The 19,987-nt window shown below is 49.0% G+C and overlaps 1 protein-coding gene across 7 annotated transcripts in view; it reads left to right on the top strand.

The window, feature by feature from the left end:
• Positions 1-252: 252 nt before the first annotated feature.
• Positions 253-19,987, top strand: part of LHFPL2 (LHFPL tetraspan subfamily member 2) — a 179,333-nt gene continuing 159,598 nt past the window's right edge. For 2 of the 7 annotated variants that reach the window (XR_010941993.1, XR_010941994.1), the window contains exons 1-2: positions 255-616; positions 13,006-13,081. The gene's annotated coding sequence lies outside the window, so the exon portion shown is untranslated. Of the gene's footprint in view, positions 737-13,005; positions 13,082-19,987 lie in introns of all 7 variants that reach the window. The other 5 variants (XM_067731074.1, XR_010941992.1, XM_067731068.1 and 2 more) reach the window with 5 other exon arrangements.

Raw genomic sequence — 19,987 nt, 5'->3', positions numbered from 1 at the left:
CCCCCGCGCGGCGCGGGGGACTCTGGCGGGACTCCGGGAGACGCTGCCGCCGCCCGGCGGGCGCAGAGACCGGCTCCCAGGCCCCCGGGCCTCCACCCCTCCTCTCGGGGATCCCCTTTCGCCCACACCCTCCCGGGCCCTGCAGGACACTCCCCCCGGAGGCCGGGCCTCGTCCGCCCGCCCCCGCCGCGTCCCAGGCCGCCCGCCCCGCCCCGCGCGCCGCGCCGGGAGAGCCCCGGGCCCCGACCCCTCCCCCCGACGCCGCCCGAGAGCGGGACGCGGCGGCGATGGTGACTGGGCAGCGGCGCGGGGCCGGGTCCTGGGCAGGGAGGCTCGGCGGCCTCTTTCTTTCTCTGCCCCCGCCCCTCTTTCCCCTTCCTGCGTGCTAGCCCCGGCAGCGGCCGAGGTCGGCGCTCTCTCCTCGCCTCCTCTTCTTCCTCCTCCTCCTCCTCCCCTGCCCGGGGACCCTCTCCCCTCCCTCAATCGCCCCCTCCTCTCGCCGCCTCCTCTCCTCTCCCCTCCCCTCCCTCCTCCTCCTTCCCCGAGTGGCCGGCCGGGCCAGAGAAAGAGAGACCGAGAGAGAGAGAGAGAGAGGTGGCTGCGAGGAGGCGTAACGGTAAGCCCCGGCTTGGGGAAGGCTGCGGGCTCGGAGCCGGGATCGCCGAGCCGGGACCGGCTGAGTTGAGGTCGCCGGGCCCGCGCGCTCTGCGGAGGGAAAGCCCGCAGCCTCCGCCAGGTAGGGCGCCCGGCGCGGGGCTCGCGGAGCCGTCGGCGACCAGCGGAGTCCGGGTTGCGTGCGCGGCGGCCGGCGCGGGAATTTCTTCCAGGCGCCCGAGGAGCCCGAGGGGAGGGAGGACCGGGCCGGGGAGGTGCTGGCGGGACGGGTGCTGGACGCTGGGAACGGGAGGGAGCGCCGCTTCGGCTCTGGTCGCCGTGGTCGCCCGCAGCAGAAGTGGAAAAAAGTTGTGCCTGGAAAGACGATTTGCCGGGAAGCCGGCGCGAGCCCAGCTCTCTCGCCACCGCCGGCGGACTGCGACCGGCGCTCGGGTCCCGGGCGCAGCTTGGCGCGGGGCTCAGCGCGCCTGGTACCGCGCCCGGGGCCGCCCCCCGGTCGCCCCCGCGGGGCCTGGTCTGTGGCGTGTGGGTCACGCCGGCCACAGACGTCAGTGGCTTCTCAGATCTGGGCTGCATTTTTGTGGGCAGCGCAGGGATTGGGGGTGCGGGCTGGAGGAGGAGGAGGTGGGCGTGGAGTGGGGAAGACCACATCTGGCCTGAGTGGGTTGAACCCAAGGGATGGGGTGAAGGACGGGGGGGGGGGGACTCTGTGTTTCCGGACGTTTTTTAGGCACAGAGTTGTGTGTGTGTCCTTTTTCCTCTTTCATTCAGCGGTCTGGTGTCCTTTGAACTCTGAAGGGCGAAAGCATTTTCTTCAATCCTGTTCACCTTTTCTCCCGTTTCGGGAGGGTCGTGAGTTTTATGAGAATCCTTGAGCTGTTTCCTCAGTGGGAGTAAAGTCTCACCCCCCATCCCACCCCCACCCTCACTCCCACCTGGGCCATTTCCTGTATTTAGCGCGTTTTCTACAGTGTGTGCGTTCCTGTAGGTTGCCATCAGCGACCCACAAGTAAAAGGAGAGCTTCTGTCTGAAATCGCAAAGCGGCCTCTGTAGACGTGTGTGTGCTGGAGCCCGAGCGGGGAGAGGTGTGGGCGGGAGGGAGAGGGGGAGCTGTTAGAGCCTGGTGCGGAGAGTTAAACCTGAGTAACCGAGTTCCGAGGGACGTTTCTCCTCCGCACGTTGCTTTTGCTTCGCCCATTCGCCTGAGAGAGCTCCACCCGCGCCAGGTTTAAGCGATGATGGATGCGAATTTCTCTGGCGTTGCTCTTTCCCGGATATTCCTCTTTTCTACTGGTCCTCTTTAAAAAACGACTTCTCCTTTTCAAATGTAAGAGATAGGGAACACATGCTGGTGGGGAGATTAAATGTTTTTACAGATAGGGAAAAGAAAACCCAAGATTCTCATTTCTTTTTGCTGTCATACTGTGATAGACTTGTTATTAATCTTTGTCAGAGATCTGATTCTGATGAAATAATATTGGAGGAGTTTGAGGTAATACCAGATAAAACCCAACGTCATGATAATATTTTTCCTAAGTGGTCACACAGGGAGCAGATAGTGTGGATTGTTGTGGTGTGTTTGCAAAGGGTGCAGCAAACATTTTTTGCCAGGAAAAAAGACATTGTGTGGTGTAGGAGTTGATGGGGTTAGGGAGGGGAAATCATTTGTCTTCAGAGCAGTCCAATTAAGAAGAATAATTACACTGCAAATGAACATTCTTGAATATAATATAATTTGAGTCGTGAGACATGAACCAGTAATTTGTCTATAGGAAGGAAAATGAATCTTTGTGGATTAGAGAAAAACGGTGCCTTCTGGAAAAAGTAATATATGCTCTTTATGCATGTGGGTGGGCTCAGATGTGTGGACTGACGAATTAAAGAGATTTTACTGCATGTAGTGTTTGGGCAAGGCAGGGAGGAAAAGTCCATAGTAGGAGAAGATAGAAAATATATAGAAATATATAGATAGAAAATATATAGAAAAGTATCCATTTTTAATGGACAACACATACTTCTCAACTTCTTTATTGCAGAGAATTGACAAAATAGGAGACCAAAATGTAGGAGACCCAAAATTGGGACTGTTGAGTTTCCAGAGGTGTCACTTACTACCTAAACCTGGGACAAGTTACTTAATTTCTCTCAGCCTTGGTTTCTGTGTCTGTAAAATGATGGCAATAAAGTTCAAGTCAAAGAATCACCTGGAAGGTTAACTATGATTATGTACTTTTGCATAGAACTTAGGGTGGTCCCTCATGCTGGGTAAGTGCTCAGAAAATGTTGATGATGGTTGTCAAGTGTTTCAAATGCCTGGGAGAGAGCAGTGCCATTCAGAGAGCCGGGCTGCAAAGGGAGCTGACTTTGAGCGACTGCTGATTTTAGGTCGGCCGATGGTCGACCCTTAGTTGAGGCTGTCCCTGTGCCCCCAGTAGCCCACACTCAGAAATATTTGATCTTTCTAGAACTTGTAGGCTGCATCTTTTTGGCCCCTCTAGTCAGCCTTTTCTGGGACTCCAGCTGTGGGGAGTGTGTAGTGCAGGCTCCGTGTGGGTCTGAGGACCTGAGCACAGGTGTGGCCTGTAATTCCCAGCCTCACTGCCCCCTTGCAAAGGCACCTTCTCAGGTTCCAGGTCCCACCAAAGTCAATATCGACATTTTATTTAAGAAAAAAAAGAAAACTTGAGTGGTGGACGTGGTGTCTCTCTTGGGAATTCTAAAGCAGTGTTTTCTCAGTGTTTACTGCTCTTAGAAAAATACAAATAGTAAGCAAATACCTGATCTCTAGAATTTATTCCAAAAAGCACCTTTATAGTATGTCTTGGGGTTAATGGAACATTGCCCAGTTTTTCCTAAGGTTGTACCTAGCTGCAGAATGAACAAAAGGCATTCTTAGCAAAACAGTAGTTTCTGGAGCTGGGGAACTATGCTGTATATTTCTTTTCTAATCTGGGAGGAATGCCTGTTTGCTCATTCATCCATTCTTTTATCCAGTCATTCAGCAAATACCCATGGAGCCTCTTCCATGGGCCAGGCTCTGTTCTGGCCTCTGGGAGCATAGCAAGAACCAAGAGTAGACCTCTCCACTCACAGAGCACTCATTCTAGTTGGAGAAGCAAACTCTGTGTGCGAAGGAGCTCCATAAACCCAAGAAGCTCTCTTTTTTGTTTAGAAGTGCCTGCGCTGGGAGAGCAGCGTGCTGGGCGTGCTTCTCTTCCACAAGCCAGCCAGCTTGGAGGGAAGTGATCTGGCTGGGGGTGGTGGCTGGGGCCTGCTGGTCCTATGGGTCCTCCACAGGGAGAAGGAAGAAGGGGGAGCCTGTTTCTTTCTGTGCTTTATAATAAAGCATGTGTCCTGTTTGAGTAGAATCACCAAAGTGCCACGAGAACAAATGGGTTTTTCTCCGAAGTGAGACTTCACAGCCTTAGAAAGGCAAAGAAGGAATCAGAGGTCAGATCTGATCATCAGCTTATAAAACCCAGATTGTGCCCAGGGAAGAGTCTGGTCTAGTACTTAAAATACTGGACCCTTTGCTGTAGGAGGCGGGCCCGAGAGTAAAGGGCAGAGTGGAGACTTAGTCCCTCAAGGTTTTTTTTTCCCCATTACTTTTAAGGTTACAGTAATACCTGGTACAGTAAGAATGCATTATGTTTGGAGTCTAGAAGGGTCGAAATGGTATAAGGTCAACAGGGCACTGAGAGTAGCTGTTTGGACTAGAGGCAGCGTGGTGTAGGGAAGTCCCTGAGGGTGCTGAGCTGGGGAGTCTGAACTTCATCTCGAAACCTGTGTGGAAGATGGGGAACTTGCAGCAGGTGATTGACCTGATCATATTGTGCTTTAGAAGGAACTCGAGGTGGGCTCGGTGACAAGGAGGCCAGGGCCGGGGATAGCAGGTGAGCCAGGAGGTTAGTACAGGAATCCCGGTGGGACTTGGTGAGGGAGAGCAGGAGAGACCTGGAGAGGCTGACCGCACTTCCTCGGTCATGTCCCATGGGTGGGCTCTTAGTAAGAGGGAGTCCAGGGTGACTGGAGTGGGTCATGGCGCCTTTCACTGAGTTAAGCAGCTATGGGAACCGCAGTTTGGGGAGATGGTGAGGAGTAACGAGTTCAGTTGAATCCACAGCTGAGTTGTGAGGCGCCCAGGGAGAGATGCCCAGCAGAGCATTGGATCCACAGGCAGGAAGAGAGGTCTGGAGCTGGAGGTGAAAGATGGAGTTATTTTTACAGTAGCAGCAAGTGGTTGGCTGGTCTCTTGAGGTTTACTGAATAGTGCTTAGGGTGAGAGTAATCTGTGTCCTTGTAACTGAATTTTTCTCTTTCATCCTTTAAACGGGACTAATGGGGTAATCAAGCCCCTGACCCTGGCCTTCAGTGATCAGACTCTTACTGGTGTTATTTTGCCGACTTGTGAGACCTGTTTATTGTTTTGAACTGAGATAATTTAGAGGAATGTACATAGAATGGCTCTGAACATTTTTTTTGTGTTTTTTTGCGGTACGCGGGCCTCTCACTGTTGCGGCCTCTCCCGTTGCGGAGCACAGGCTCCGGACACGCAGGCTCAGTGGCCATGGCTCACGGGCCCAGCCGCTCCGCGGCATGTGGGATCTTCCCGTGTCCCCTGCATCGGCAGGCGGACTCTCAACCACTGCGCCACCAGGGAAGCCCTGAACATTTTTAATAGCTAGGATGTACAACTGATAAAATTGATCCTCCTCCACCCCTGACACATTCGTATTCTGGACAGACTGTGTTCTTCCCCGAATTCCTAAATAGAAACCCTAATCCCCATTGTGATGGCACTTGGAGGGGGCACCTTTGGGAGGTAATTAGGTTTAGATGAGGTCATGAGGGTGGAGCCCCCATGATGGGATTAGTGTCCTTCTAAGAAGAGGGAGAGAGTCTGGAGCATGCTCTCTTCACCATGGTGAGACTGTGGCCATCTGCAAGCCAGGAGGAGGGCTTTTCCTAGGAACCCAGTCTGTAGGCACCTTGAGAACTTGTACTTGGAGAACTAGTGTTTTCGTTTCCACCAGGGACAAGGCTTATCTGCCTTCTTTTTTGAAGTTACCATATGGCCCTCAAGGGGCTGTTAATTTGAATTTCATTCATTTGTGGAATAAAAAACGTGTGCAAAGTAGGCCCCAGTGAATGCCTGTTAAAGGGCAGACATGCTATTTGATTTGTGTACAGCCTTACTCCTCTTACTGTTGTGGATTTAGGGTACGGCCAGTGGGAATTATTAATCATCGTTAGTCTGTGTAACCAGCAATAATGCCTCGCCTTGCTCTTGCCTGCCTAACTGATCTGCCATTGAAAGGAAAACTGGTAGCCTAGACAGACTGCAAGGATGTAGGCTAAAATTCTGACTGGTTATTTTAGACCCGTGGGGTTACAGGTGACTGTTTTCTTTACTTTTCTGCTTTTCAGATTTTTTTAAAGTAGATGTTACTTAAAAAACCAGAACAAAACAGTTGTTGGTGTTTTCTTCCATTCTTTTTTTGTGCAAAACTGTATCAGCAGTTTTGGCCACAGCACCATACACCTCCTTACATCTGTGCTACGTCCATGGCAAAGCAGGTCTCTGTCTTTAAAAAGACTTGAAATTCCTATTTGTTGTAAATGTAGTTGTGGAGGAATGTAACCAGGCCTGGGTCCTGTGACCCAGAGCCAGAATGGGGCAGCTTCCTCCCAACAATAGGGAAGGACCCACTCCTTCCTGTCGGTACGCTTTATATGTTTTCATAAACACTGTTAAGTGTGATCTGAGAGGTGTTTCACTTCTATATCTAAATGTGTAAACATCTGTCAGATTGATATGTACCTAATTAAATATCTATAAATATATATATAAATATACTATACTCACATGTAAGTTTTTTTTTTTTTCTTGTTTTCAGTTGTTTCAGTGTTCAGTAGAACTCAAACCAGCATTGAGATCTTAAATATCCCTTTAGCATCAACCTCCCCACATTCCCGGAAAATTAGAGGGACTCTCTTTCCTCTACTGATTCTATTGTTCAGCAATTTCTCTCTTTCCACACTGAGCTGTGTTGTCAAGGGCACCTGGAGTTCAAGCTTCCTTTCTCCTGGGGCAGGCTGCAGTTGGGCTGAATTTCACATGTTGTTTTCCAGTTTTGAGGCAGTTAGCCAGTTGTTTAAAGATGCCTGTAACTGCATAGACAGTAGCCACATTTAATCTTTAGATAAGTGGTGCATGACACACTTATTACTCAGGACAAATTAACCTCTTAAAAATTTATACCTTTTCTCTCACCCATAGGGATCAAGTTTTCTGAAATTAAAAATAATAGACTGGCCAGTCTCACAACTACAGACTTCACCAGTAATTGGTGTTTTTGTGTTTGTAAATGGCTACCCTTTGTATATGAAATATACACGTAAGGAAAAAAAGGCTCACAACTTGAAAAACAATCTAAAAATCATTTTTTTTTTTTTAATGGCTAACTGTCCATTCCTAGGTGATTCTGCACAGGGAAGTATGTCTAAACAGATATTTACTCTGTCATTTGCTCATTCTTATTGTAGCCATTTCAGGGCTTTTCTGTGCTGGAAGCTCATAATTTACCAACCTGATTACCTTTCTGCACAGATCCATGCTGTATTATGCAGCCTAGGATGCCAGCTTACACAGGTGACTATAGGTCTTTTGGGTCTGAATCCTTTTGGTAAATGGGTTGCTTAGGTTGTCTTGTCTTTTTTTTTTTTTAAATGTGTTTTTTCCAATTTGTGCTTGGGTCTGTTGTTCTTTTCTTGATTAGTAAAGAAAAGGCAGCATTAAAGGGAGCTAAGCTGATGTGGGGAATGTTTAAACTATAATCCAAAGCCAAAAAGAACGGTAGCCGGGTGCAGAGGCCATACTGAATAATAAGAACACAAGTGGTGGTAGTGATGAAGCGATGGGACAGGTTGTGTATACACCTGTGTGGACAGGTGGCTGGGGGACTGTTGAGGATAGTCTGGTCAGCTGTGCTACACAGGGACCACTGTTCCCCTTGGTCTGGAAACTAGACTCATGGACCCTGAGTATGTTAGCTTTCTTAGCAACTACATTAGTCAACAAAACTTAATGTTTTAAAAAAGTTTTGAACATTTTAAAACAAGAACTGTCGTCAGGTTAGATTTCCTCTAGCTTACATATGTGTATTTGATTTTTAAAATCTTGGCCGTAGAACTTCCCACTTCTTCCTGTCAAATGTCAGCTTTCTCATCCAGGTGTGTGTTGTTCAGCCCATCGGGATGATTTTGAATTCTCCCCAGTCATCTGTCATGTCAGCCACCCCTCTGGGCTGAGTACTGTTCTTCAATCCATTCTGCTCACCAGTCATCCACGTTCCTTGAGTCCTTTTCTGCCGCTGCTCTGTTCAGCCTCTCCAGTCATTCTCCTATTAGTAACCAGGGACGTGTCAGCCTTTGCAGGCAGCTAGAGGGCAGAGGGTTGGCATCTGTGCCACGATACCCGAGGAAGCTAATCATACTCGTGACCTCGACCTCATTAACATGGTGCTGGCGGAGAGCGAGCCAGCGTTCCGTAGTATTGTTTGACTTTGGATCTTCTCTACTGATTTGTGCTCGTGGGGTCCACGTTCCTGCCCGCTCAGGGAGCCTGATAGGTAGAGGAGCTGGAGGAGAATGTGAGAGACGGTCAGTACTTCCCGCCTCCTTTCAACTCCCTAAGGTGGGGCTTTGGATTGTCAGCTGTCACTGGGCCCCCGCTGATGGTGGTTTGGCTCCAAGACAAAGCAAGTCTGAGAAGACTTGTGTAAGGATTGTGAGGGAAGAAGGCCTCTTAGAGTGTTCGGTCGCAGTGGGTGAGCTGGTGAGCTGGTGGCTGTACAGGTGGGCTGAGAGGCTCCCCGTGGTGGCGCTCTCCGTGCCTTAAAGCAGGGCTTCTCATGCTGGAAGGTGCACAAGAATGATCTGGAATCTTGTGAAATGGCAGATTCTGATGAAGCAGGCCTGGGCTTACGCATAGGCTCCCTGTGAGGCTGGTGCCGCTGGTCCTGTGGAGCAAGGCCTCACATAGACTGGGACACGACTGAGGCTACGGATGAGTCAGCCGGAGACTCAGACGTGTAAAGGCTGACACCAGGAGGGCACCTGCAGGGTCTGGTTTAGAGTTTGCTGCCTGCTCCTTGGGGCTGTCTTTATTGGGATAACCCTGAGGGCTCTCAACCCTGTCACTGCCATTCCGGCCTATAACAGCCCCAAGGAGCAGCTGTGCTCGGGGATTCCCTTCCATCCTTAGGGCAGGGAGGGAGGTCATGGGAGGTCTTCCAGGTGGAATATGGTTAAGCTAAAGGGAGAGGTTTTGTTTTTGCTACATTTTAATCAAATTGACTTCCTCATTACCTGATGATTATATTCCATAATTTTAACTACTTAAAGAAGGCTCTGACTTCCTCCAGTTAAGCCTGCCTTTTCACACATACCCTATCACTTTGAAGTTATGTGACTGCAATGTTTTAAAAAGTTACATATTGTTTCCTTTGGAACGTTGTTTCTGAAACTTGCCTGACCCTCTGCTGGGTGCTGGTTAGACCTGTGTGTTCTCAGACCCTGCCCTGGAGTTTTGACTTCATAGGTTTGGTGTGGGTCCTGGGAATCTGAATTTTTTAAACAAAGTGTCTGGATGGTTTTTATAATTGGGCATGTTCTAGAAACACCATTTTCGAGAAACATCAATTTAGAAACCTGTCCATCTGAGCCTGTGTTATCAGCCATGTCTGAGGGGCACCCTTACCTGTTCTTTTCTTGGCCTCTTAGACTATACTTGGTTGTGAAGGGCTGGCTTTTGTCCCATTGGACCCACTTCAATTTTTATCTTGACTCATGTTTTCATTCTTACAGAAAGGCTCTTTTTTTATCTTGGATGGGACCAAATCAGAGTCCCTTGTCAACAGTGTAAGAGCCAGTTCTGAAGCCGTTATATTTAGGAAGGTTTTACAGACACTGATTATTAAGTGCTTTGGGGCATTCTCGGAGATACTGGGCTGTACGCTTTGGGCCTCTGCAGAGAAAGGTATGTCTTGAGGCCGACTTCTCCCACTCTCTCCCCTGCTTGGGTTCAGACACTGGAGATAATATTAGCGTGTCCCCTTCCTAAGTAAGCGCCGACCAGAAATGGTTGGAGAAGGGATCCTCATCCTCCAGAGGCTGTGTGGTTCTGACACAGGTGAATTGACAGATGGAGGAGATGGACTTGCACGTCATTGTTTCAACATTTACCTCCATTTTTACAAATGCAGGATCCATCTCACCTCCATCCTAGGAGGTGGAGGTGTTTTTATAAGCTGACACGAAACAAATGAAGTGGGAAGTGGTCAGTGTGATGGGATTGGAGGAGTATGGAAGGGGCTCTGTAACGAAAAGCTGGAATTCACTTATTGTTGTGCCTAAAATTTTACCATTAGAGGAATTTGGGTGAAATGGTTCTCTTTAAACCTGTTATTCAACATGTAAGCATCCGTAGAACAGGGACTACATTAGCTACTTAGGACTTAACAGGAAGAATTTCATAAAATGCCAGCAAAGATCAGGGTATGAAGAGAGTGGACTTTGATGGGTGAAGTGTGGGCACTGTGAGGTCAGGGCTGGGGCAGGGCCACCGAGGATAGCTCAGATGTCCGGAGGAGCCCAGGATACCTGGTGGTGGGGGGCACTAGGCAGAACTAATTCTCATTCACTTAGTGTGTGTGTGTGTGTGTGTGTGTGTGTTTGCACGCGCACGCTGTGTAATAGGGGATTTAATATCTTTGATGATGCATATGGCATACTTCTTTCTATCTAGTGTGGCCATTTCACATATACCTGACCAGTTGTAATGAAAAGCCAGGTGATCTAGATATGAAAGTTAAGGTTAAACACCGTAATTGTGCTTGGGATTATGTTGCTCTTTTTTTTTTTTAGTCTATTTAATTTTGAGAGAGAAGCTCAGGAAATGATCCAGTTTCTTTACCTGCTTATCAGGAGAACTTGGCCAGCAGCAGAAACCTTTCCTTCTCCACTAAGGGCCTTTTCCCAGTCAGTTTTTTTTTTTTTTTTTTTTTTTTTGTGGTATGTGGGCCTCTCACCGTTGTGGCCTCTCCCGTTGCGGAGCACAGGCTCCGGACACGCAGGCTCAGCGGCCATGGCTCACGGGCCCAGCCGCTCCGCAGCATGTGGGATCTTCCCGGACCGGGGCACGAACCTGCATCCCCTGCATCGGCAGGCGGACTCCCAACCACTGCGCCACCAGGGAAGCCCTCCCGGTCAGTTTTGAGGAGGGCTTGACTCTTCTGAGACCTCATGCCACCTAGAAAGTGCTTTAGGGTCTCTCATAGCTGAAAAAAATATTTACATTTTAAAGAATTTCTCAGCTCTTAGCTGGCTGAAAGAAACTCTGAACTTGGCCATTCGGGTGTCCAGCTGAAGCTTGTCTGAGTGGTCTAGGGTGTTTTCAGAATAGCGTGGAGATGGTGGGGAGAGTCTTTTTGCCACTGCTTGACGAACAGAGAAGTTACACACAAGTACATCCCAGGGACCACAACTCTGGGAACTTTTACAAACTGACCCACTCCAGAAAGAAACTTTACCCTTCAATGAAACCACGGGAGCTTTCTGGATGGCTTCATTGTTTCTTTTCTGGAGTGGTCAGATTCTGTATCTGAGGGGGAGGAGAAACATTGTCCCTGTTCCTGAAGCTGGAGTTTCCTTTGTCTATTCTGAAATAAAGGAGGGCCACAGAAAAGGATGGGGCATTTCTTAGGGAAATGAAATTCTCCCGAAGTACTACATCCCCACTCCAGAGGTGGGCCCGTGTACTCTTCCCCATGGTCCACAGGGCTAGCATCATTTCTAAGTATCGATAAAAACAGCATTGTGTGGACTTCCCTGGTGGTCCAGTGGTTAAGATTCCACACTTCCACTGCAGCGGGCACGGGTTCGATCCCTGGTTGGGGAGCTAAGATCCCGCATGCCTCGCGGTGCGGCCCAAAAACCCAAAAAACCAAAACAACAAAAAAACCCACCCCCAAAAAAGCTTTGTGTATTTCCTTTTAAGCATAAATGGACATCACAGTCCCTGTAGAGTGTGAGGCCTTGAGCACGGAGGTGCTGTTGGGGTATCAGGCCGGGTTATCTCTGTACCCCGTACTCTGCTCACTGCCACCCCCGTGCTGGCACTGCCCCCACTTAGTGCTTGCTGCCTTTAGGGAGCATCAGAATCACCTGGAGGCTAGTTAAAACACACTGGCTGGACCCCGCTCCCGGAGATTCTGAGTCACTAGGTCTGGGGTGGGCCGAGAATTTGCATCTCCAACACGTTCCCAGGTGGTACTGATGCCTCTGGTCTGGGGAGCACAAGCTGAGAAGCACCGTGACACCAGGCACTTCTCCACCTTCTGGAGGAGGGTGTGTTGGCACAGGCAGACTCTGCTCCTGATGGCGTGTCTGCCTGGGTGGAATCGCTTAATGCCGGAGGAACCTGTAGTTGAGAAGCTGTGGTTCACTGGAGGGAGCCCTAGCCCTGTCTTCTTATCCTGGGGCCTTCTCTCCTGGTCGTTCCCACAGAAGACCAGGGATGTGGCATTTGGGGTAGCTGAGAGGGGCATTCCTTGCCCCCTTGCAATCCCTTCTCTCTGATGTTGCAGAAAACTTTCTGGACCACGCCACTCTCCTACAGGAGACCCTTCATGGGCTTGCCATCGGCCTTAAGAGAAAGTCCAAACCCTCCTAAAACGACTGCCAGTTTCCCTCTCGGCCTCTGAAATACTCCTTTTTCTTGTCAGCTTACTATGTTCTTGCTTTCTGGGTACCCGTTTTGCTATTTCCTCTGCCTGGTATGCTCGTAGTCTGGCCACCTCTTGCTTATCAGACCTCAGCTTAGCCATCACCTGCTCTGGGGAGCTCCCTTTGACCTCTCTGGGGTCAGCTGGTGCCTCTGCAAAGGCTCCATGTCACCTTGTATTCTCCTCACTTCAGCTTCTCTCAGTTGCGTCAAGGTCATGATTACCACCCATTTACTTCTCTGTCTTTGTGGACTGTCAGCTCCCAGAGGGCGGGGAACCCATGACATGGTCATTCACATGACTCCAGGCTTGGCATGGTGCCCGGCATATCGAAGGCCTTCTTGATCATTCTGTGAGATAGCTATGGCGGGGAGGAAACCAAGACACAGGTAGATTAAGTGCCTGGCTTACCATTACCCTCCGAGTTAAACACCGGGATTCTCACCCACTTCTCTGATCCAACCCCTTGGCCAAGTGACGCTGGCCAGGTTTTCTGCTTTGAGACCAAGGAGCCTTAGGCAGGGTCTGCAGGTCTCTACTGGGGCTGTTAAAAGACTGGCTATTCCAAGTTAACAGAAATGGCCCTTTCCTGTTGTTTTTCAGGTAAACTGGGAAGCAGACTCTTGAGTTCACAGCTGGCCTGTGGTTTTTGCATCTCAAGGAGCTCCTCCTCGTACAGGTAAGGGGTTGCTTCCTGGATCTGCTCATGTTCAGGCTGGTTGTGGGAAAACTCCAGCCATGCGATGCACTCTGATAACCACCCCAAGTTCTCGTGCATTAAAAAGAAAATCCTTAAATATAGGGTGGCAGCTCCTCTAAGAAAGGTGTAAAGGGACTTCCCTGGTGGTCCAGTGGGTAAGTCTCTGCGCTCCCAATGCAGGGGGCCCGGGTTCGATCCCTGGTCAGGGTAATTAGATCCCACATGCGTGCCGCAACTAAGAAGTCAGCATGCTGCAACTAAAGAAGTCCGTATGCTGCAACGAAAAGATCCTGCATGCTGCAACTAAAAAAAAAAAAAGATCCCACGTGCCGCAACTAAGACCTGGCACAGCCAAAAAAAATAAAAAAAGAAAAAAAAAGAAAGGTGTAAAGTGGTTACCTGCCCCATTGAGTTATTGGGTGAAGGTGTTTATTGACCGGCCTGGCTTTCTCCTGGATGTTGCTGCCCGTCTCAGTGCCCAACGCTCTTTCCTTTTTGCTGGGCACCTTCACCTCTCCATTTGAGTTGGTGCTTTAGAATTCCTTTTCCTCATTTAAGACTCAGCCAGCATTTCACTTGTTATTTACAAACTGTCTGAAAGAGAGGGTGTTGGGAGCATAGCCTTTTCCCAGCTTTCCAGCGGAACGAATCGCTGCCCCTCTGCTGACACAGCACACTGCACGTGCCCGTGGTGAGCTTTACTTGTTTGTACACGTCTTTTCCCCTAGTGTGTGAGTTCTTTTTGCTACCATCTCCAATCTCGCATGGTTTCTGGCATGGAACAGACTTTCAGTAAATGAGTGAATGTTCATCCGAGGAGAAGAAAAAAAAAAAAAGCGCTAGTAAACTAAACTGAGGCACAGCTACAAAGAAATGATAATGTATTCCTAAGCCAATGAGCTGATGTGTAGAGTGCCTTTTTGGGTTAATGACATGGCTGTTTGCTCACATTACCACGGGTAATTGAGAATGCGCCATAATATGTGAAGTCGGCGGGAGTTTAGATTCTTACCACTGTTGAAAAGGATGAGAAATCAGGAGTTTTTGTGTCATTGTCAGTAAGGTGCTAACTGACAGCCTGGGACCCTGAGCCACCAGCCCCCTTGGCTGTCCCGGGAGAGACATCTGTCTGCCAGCCCCTGGGAGTCTTGGGCAGCCCCAGGATTGAACGTGTAAAACCAAATGTATGGCAGTAAGGGAGCAAACAATTGACTTGACCAATTTATAACCCAGAGGAAATAAAAATATTCCTAAAACACAGTTTAGTTTTAAATAATTTTAATAAAAGCTTTTAAATCATGCATTTCCATTTCTCCTGTAGTCTTAGTATGCTGGCATCTTTCAGAGATACACTGATTGGCTTGATGCCATTTTGCTTCATCCTGTGGGTTGGGAGTAGCAACCCCCAGGGCAATGGTTCACCTGAATCTGGAGCCAGAATGGGGCCTGGGTCCTTTTAGGAATTGGCAGTTCCCAGAAGCCAGGGTGGAGGTGGAGGTGGGGTGGGAGGGACTTCAATCTGATTAAAGACCACATTCACACAGGAGAATGCGGTCTTGAGTGTTTGTTCCTGCCTTTTTAAAAAAAATTTATTTATTTTTGGCTGCGTTGGGTCTTCGTTTCGGTGCACAGCCTTCTCACTGCTGTGGCTTCCCTTGTCGCGGAGCACGGGCTCTAGGCGCGCAGGCTCAGTAGTTGTGGCGCACGAGCTTAGTTGCTCCGCGGCATGTGGGATCTTCCCGGACCAGGGATCAAACCTGTATCCCCTGCATTGGCAGGCGGATTCTTCACCACTGAGCCACCAGGGAAGCCCCCGTTCCTGCCTTCTTATCCTGCCTCTACATGAACAATACCCATTGTTCAGCCTTTCCATTTGCTTTGTTTGGGTGTGTGCAGCACGAAAGCAAAGAGAAAGAAGTTGTTTTCTGGTTTCTGGGTGTGCTTTCCACAACTTAGTAGAAGTACCAGCCAACTAGTCTCACATAAAAGAAGCGGTCACGTCTCCATGGTTCTTCTGCTTGGTGCTGAGGCCCAGCCAGAGAGCTGCCTGAAGGAGAAGTTAGTGAAAGGCAAAGCAGTAGAGGAAATTTGACTCTCCCCTGACCCTGTTCATCTTAAAGTTTCGTAGGGCTTGGGTAGAGGGAGGGTTTCAGCTTTGGCCAGGGATTTCTAGTCTCCATGGACTCCATTTTGTCTATCATACTTGAAAAATAAACGAAGAAAATTACAGTTTAAAAGCCCAGATGTTAATATATGAGTGAGTTTTAGCTTTTTAGTAGGTTCTGGAATTTGAGATATTACCAACTGTCTTCTGTTGTACCATGCCTGCAGAAGCTGAGTGCAAGGTGGTGAGTATGTCTGGTCTTCATGCCGCCAAACACATGGGGAGTACTTCCCGACTGATAATAATTGGCCACTCACTGAGCTCCTAGGAGATCTCTGATTCTCTGAGCTTCTAGAAGGTCTCTGATTCTCAGAGTGTCTCCTGTTTTATGATACCAATTCTAATCTGGTTAGAAAAAAAAAAAATGAGGCAGGTTAAGTCATCAAATTACTGAGCTGGTCCCCCTCCACTCAGGGCATCTCAGACATCAGTGTGCGTTTGGGCACACTTCACAGAGCTCTCTCATTGAATCTTGACAACCCCACGTCATCCTAATTAGAAAGTCCAAGAAGTGATGTAGTTCCTGAATTTCCTTAGAGCTTCTGAACTTTGTTTTGGATTTCTAATGTGGTGTTCTTCTTTCATTCAATTGAATGTTTACTGTTTCTAAAGAACAGGTGTACTAAGAACTGCTAGTGCCCCAGCAGCAGTGAAATTGTGTATCAGGGTGCGCGAGCATGTGTGTGTCTGTGTGTGTGCGTTTGATATAGCCATTTTGGAGCCTTGGCCTTCATCCAAAGACACTGTCCAGCATGGGCCCCCTTGTATCCAGGGCAGACATTTGGGAGCAATCAGAGCAAAGGCAGCTAGCAGACACAGCAACTGGTCTGCTGGTCCCGGACTCCAGTGTCGTTAGCACGCTGGGCTCTGACCAGCCAGTTCCTTTATTGCTGAAATGAGTGGGAACTCAGATTGCAGCTGCTGACAGATACACACGCAAAGTGGCACGTCCCCCCTTAGATGTACGGTTTTTCCGGGTGAAGCCTTTATCTTCAGCTTCAGGTGAGCCTTTATCTTATCTTTCTCTTAAAGAAGAAGCAAAATCTCCAAAATCGGTTTCCAAGTTTCATTGTAAAGCTGCACCCAGGTATTGACATCTCTGGGGAAGAGTTTGCTTTTTTCTGCTTCCAGAACACAGTTGACACATAATTTGGGAACCACTTTCTACTTTGAGCACGTCACTTGTCAGCTGTGATTTGATGGCTGGTTTGTCTTACCTACTATGGGAGTTTTGATATTGATGTGAAAGAAAAACTTAGAAGTACTTGTTTCCAGGGAACGTTGGTTTTAAATGGAGTATCTTAGGCTTTTGCTTTACAAAAGGACTGTAGGTATTGGGTTTTTTTTTTTTTTTTTTTTTTGTATTTATTTTTGGCTGCGTTGGGTCTTTGTTGCTGTGCGCGGGCTTTCTCTAGGTACGGAGAGCGGGGGCTACTCTTCGTTGCGGTGGGCGGGTTTCTCATTGCGGTGGCTTCTCTTGTTGCGGAGCACAGGCTCTAGGCACGCGAGCTTCAGTAGTTGTGGCACGTGGGCTTCAGTAGTTGTAGCTTGCGGGCTCTAGAGCTGAGGCTCAGTAGTTGTGGTGCACGGGCTTAGTTGCTCCGCAGCATGTGGGATCTTCCCAGACCAGGACTCGAACCCGTGTCCCCTGCCTTGGCAGGTGGGTTCTTAACCACTGCACCACCAGGGAAGCCCCCTGTAGGTGTTGTTTTGATCACTCTCATGTCCTCTTTCAGTTACAAAATGAGTATTTTCTGTTTCTTAAGAGTCTTTTTACAATTATTATGGATCTGAGTTGGAAGGAGGCCTTCAGATAACTAGATAATAAAAGTAACTTTTTCAAATAGGCAAAAGAGTGAAAAAATTTTCTCTTCCATCTCTTAATGAGAAAGAGTAAATTCCCTGCATTTTAAATGCTTCCTTTTCTCTATAGAGCATTTCTTAGAAGGAGCGGTTTCTGAGGCTTTCGGAATTCTCTTCTCTCAGGTTCCTTCTTCAAAGCTAGAGGCAGCCTTCGCTGGCTCCCTTTAGACTGATGCCACGGATGCTTATCTCTCCTCTCCTTTACTTCCTGGTGGGCAGGCCCTGCTGCTCACCTCGCCTGTGTTTTATGTGCCTGCCTGGGGTTGCTGCAGAGAAGTGCTTCTACCCTTTATGGCTACAATCTGAAAAAGAAAACAAACAGCTGAAGCTCCATCCAGTCCCAGCAGGCTGGGGAAGATAGTTCTCATCCTCCTTGTTCCTGGGTTCAAAGTGCATTTTACGGGGGTGATCAGCCCTCCCAGGTGCTGGTTTGAGTGGGCCTGCGTTTGAGCCTGGTGGACAATTAACCACGCCGACCTCCTCCTCTTGCCTCTGCCTTTCTGGCTGAGTTGACATTACTGCTCTGAGTGGGAAGCAGCTGCTGCTCCTTTGAGCGGAGCACCAGGCAGGGGTGGGGGGGACATTTGATCCTGTTCAAAGGGGATGTCTCTGAAGCATGAAGATTGAACTGATTGTGACCCCACCCGAGGGGGGAAGCAGAAGCGCCCTCTGGAGAGCGGGCCAGGAGGAAGCCATCAATTACTAATCCCATTGGCCTGTGGGGTCTTCAGGGTCTCATATCCATTTAAAAGAGAGAATTAGGGTTGAAGGTAATAAAATAGCCCTTAAATTAGAGGAGCAGGGGGTCATTCTTATCAAATTTTGTGGTTGTTACGGAGGAATAAAAGGCAGAGGAGATAATTTCATTAGCCCCTTTAAGATCTGTATCACAGGGCGATGGCATTTGGGGATGGAGCAGAGCCTCACAGGGGCTGGCCAGTTGCCTCCTGGTAAACCTAGAGCCCCGATTTCAATAGCACTGGGGAGGGCTTGGGAGGCCCAGTGATCATTTAGGGCGCTGTGGTCAGGAAAAGAGTTTCTCCTGCTGCAAATGAGTTAGCGACTTCAAACCAGCTGATACAGGTCTTGATGGACCACTTGGCCTGTTACTCAGGAACATGGCATTCACACTGAAGATACAGACATCCGCCGGACAAGAGAGCTCGTTCAGAGCTGGGACGGTGTCTTTACCTCTGAGGAAGGCTTGCCAGTCATCTGTTGTCGAGGTCACTGCTTCAGAGCATGATGGCCCCGGAATTCCCGCGAGCGAGCCGAGCAGTGTTCAGGTGCCGGGGAGAGAGCAGAACGGTGAGGCTGTGCCTTCCTGTTTGATGAGCCCTGTTCTGTTCACGGTGTACTTGCACTTCTGCTGCTTCCTAAAGACCCTGCTGGGTAGGCAGGTATCGCTGTCCATGTTTACAGAGAAGGGAGCGAGGCAGAGAGAGGTGACTTGCCCTTTCTGGGTAGGGAAGTGGGGGATCTGGGATTCTATCCCTGGACTTCTGACTTTCAAATTCAGCCCTTTGTGATGGTAATGAGAAGAAACCGGGGAAAGAGGAATAGGGGATGAATGGTAGAGAGTCCTCCAAGAGAGGGGAGAGGAAAGCTTGATGATCAATAGATAGTTCTCTATACCAGCCACCAGCTGGCACCATTCCCCAAGGCAGCCTGGTTTCTTTCTGAGGGTGAGCAGAGTGGTCCAGGTGGGCAGGGCAAGGGAGGTGGGAGTTGGGGGAGGTTGGAGAGAGGGCAGGATGGGAAGGGCTCTTTGTATGTATGAAACAGTCCTAGGTAAAGTGTTGAGTAACGTCTGGAGAGCCTGTGTCTATGATCACAAAGGCCAAGGCATCAGCTGTCTGCCTCACTGCTTCTGGGTGGTTTATTTCCAGGGCCCAGCCTTTTCCGTGTCCATCTTCGTTTACACTCTTACTATGTCATATCTGCTTGCTTTCCAGTCTCCAGCTTCTCCCTCTCTGCTGTAGACATTTCCGTTTAATATTTGTGAACTTAGCTCTGAATAACAAGAAAACTTCTATTAAGATGTGCTAATAAAAACCTTAACCACTAGTAAGTACATTTAATCATAGCTTCAGTTTGTATGGTTCTTATAAAATTCTATCCCCGCATTGGTTCAGGAGCCGATATTTCCCCGTACAAGTTGATAATGGAGACCATAGATGCCTCCCTTTTGGGTGGGTGTGGTGCTCTTGGGAACTCCAGCCAGTGTTTTCCTGAAATGTTGTCTGAGGGGAATTTCGGGGGTTGGAGGAAGATTTTCACTTGTTTCGCTGGTGCTTCTCCATATCCGGTACAAACATCTTTGCCCTTACAGTCCTCAGAGGCCCTCTTATTTTGGCCATGTACTGTTCTTTTCCTTCGTTACTGTGGCTAATCAGAAGTTGGCTGGACTTCAGTGACTCTTAAAAGCCTTTCTTTCTGGCTGTGTCCAGGCAGTTGAAGTGCAGTGTCAGAAATGATGTGAGCTGATGAAGAAGAAATAAACCCAGGCAACATGTGAGGAGGCCTTGGCAGCCCTGCTCCTGTTTTTCTGTAGTTTTGATCTCAAGGAACCAGACTGCCTCTATGTAGAAGGAAAAAGGCCGTGAGGGTCCCTGTGCCGGGAGCCTGAGCTGTGCCTGCCTGTGGGCCTTCTGTGTTAGGGCTACACGTAGTCTCCTAAACTCTGGGATGAAAATGAGTCGTTTATGTTCGGCAGAGTGCAGAGAAGTCACACGTCTGCAACCTGAGCTATATGAATATGGAGTAAAAATAGCATCTGTTCAGGGAAGCAGAACATTCCAGAATGCTTCAGTCCCCTCTTGGCACCAAAGCCAAGAGTGGAGAATAGGAGAGCTGGG

The sequence above is a fragment of the Pseudorca crassidens genome, chromosome 3 (genome assembly GCF_039906515.1).
Source record: "Pseudorca crassidens isolate mPseCra1 chromosome 3, mPseCra1.hap1, whole genome shotgun sequence".
Classification (NCBI taxonomy): Eukaryota; Metazoa; Chordata; class Mammalia; order Artiodactyla; family Delphinidae; genus Pseudorca; species Pseudorca crassidens.
The sequence above is the reverse complement of the archived record's forward strand: the minus strand, read 5'-3'. Positions and strand labels throughout refer to the sequence as shown.